The sequence below is a fragment of the Macaca mulatta genome, chromosome 14 (genome assembly GCF_049350105.2).
Source record: "Macaca mulatta isolate MMU2019108-1 chromosome 14, T2T-MMU8v2.0, whole genome shotgun sequence".
In the NCBI taxonomy this organism is placed as follows: Eukaryota; Metazoa; Chordata; class Mammalia; order Primates; family Cercopithecidae; genus Macaca; species Macaca mulatta.
Window position 1 is genome coordinate 24,899,351 of NC_133419.1, and position 1,536 is coordinate 24,900,886.

The 1,536-nt window shown below is 36.6% G+C and overlaps 1 non-coding gene across 1 annotated transcript; it reads left to right on the top strand.

Moving 5' to 3' along the window:
• The first annotated feature begins 1,221 nt into the window (after positions 1–1,221).
• On the top strand, positions 1,222–1,328 carry LOC114672596 (U6 spliceosomal RNA). The gene has a single exon (XR_003722983.1). It is a non-coding gene; the product is annotated as a U6 spliceosomal RNA (small nuclear RNA).
• Positions 1,329–1,536: the final 208 nt, after the last annotated feature.

The window sequence follows — 1,536 nt, forward strand, 5'->3', positions numbered from 1 at the left end:
TAAAAAGTGGTCCTGGTTGTTATTATCTCTGTTGGAAACAGAGGAGAACCTACAATCTGAGCTTTTAAAGGATCTCTGCAGATAAAAAGCAATGTAAGGTACACCCACAATCAAAAATATAAATTATAGTAAGAGGAAATATCCTCAGACCCATAAGGCAGCAGGGCCACAGCTTTGAGAACTTCAGCGAACAGGAGTTTTTGAATAGAGGCTGAAAAAAACACTATGTTTAAGAGGGTTACTATATTCCTGAAGCCAATCATAAAATCCCATGAAAAATCACAGTTATCCCTTGTTTTAATGATCACACCCCTTTACTAGGGGTGCAGAGAATAAAGCGTTTTTTCACAATGACTCTGTTTTATAAATGTAAGAACAAAATATAGGATTTAAGTTTCTGACTCTAACTTCATACAGGTCTGGGTTATAGCAGTCATATAAAAATGTGAGAAAAAAAAAGACAGAAAAAGAAAGACAGACAGAAAGACAGACAGAAAGAAAGACAGAAAGAAGGAAGGAAGGAAGGAAGGAAGGAAGGAAGGAAGGAAGGAAGGAAGGAAGGAAGGAAGGAAGGAAGGAAAGAGAGAGAGAAAGAAAGAAAGAAAGAAAGAAAGAAAGAAAGAAAGAAAGAAAGAAAGAGAAAGAAAGAAAGAAAAGAAAAGAAAGAAAGGAAAGAAAGAGAGGAATGAGAGAGGGAGGGAGGAAGGAAAGGAAAGAAGGAAGGAAGGAAGGAAAAAGAAAAGAGAAAAGAAAAGAAAAGAAGGAAAGGAAAAGAAAGGAAAGGAAGAAAGGAGAGAGGGAGAGAAAGAAAGAAAGAAAAAAAAGAAAGAAAGAAAGAAAAAGAAAGAGAAAGAAAGAAAGAAAGAAAGAAAGAAAGAAAGAAAGAAAAGAAAGAGAAAGAAAGAAAGAAAGTCAATGTTATTTGGTAATTCTTTGGGTCTAGCAGAAAAAGAAGAGTCAAATATCAAGAATCTCAAAAAACAGGACAGAAGATTTAGGTTTTTGGCAGCCAGTTCTGTTTATAGAAGGAGGGAAGTGATGTCAGAAAAAATTGCAGGGTTGATTTTCCTATCCATAGCATTCTTGGCTTTTATATATTTAACCGACATTTACTAAACGGTTATCAAAGGGAAAACATCAAGGTTAGGCAGTGTCAGAGATACAGAGATGATTGAGTGAGTCATGGTCTGTCATTTAGGAAATATGAAATTTAGTGAAGGAGTGCTCACTTCGGCAGCACATATACTAAAATTGGAACGATACAGAGAAGATTAGCATGGCCCCTGCACAAGGATGACACGCAAATTCGTGAAGCGTTCCATATTTTTATGGAACCAAAAAAGAGCCCGCATCTCCAAGACAATCCTAAGTCAAAAGAACAAAGCTGGAGGCATCACGCTACCTGACTTCAAACTATACTACAAGACTATGGTAACCAAAACAGCATGGTACTGGTACCAAAACAGAGATATAGACCAATGGAACAGAACAGAGTCCTCAGAAATAATACCACACATCTACAGCCATCTGATCTTT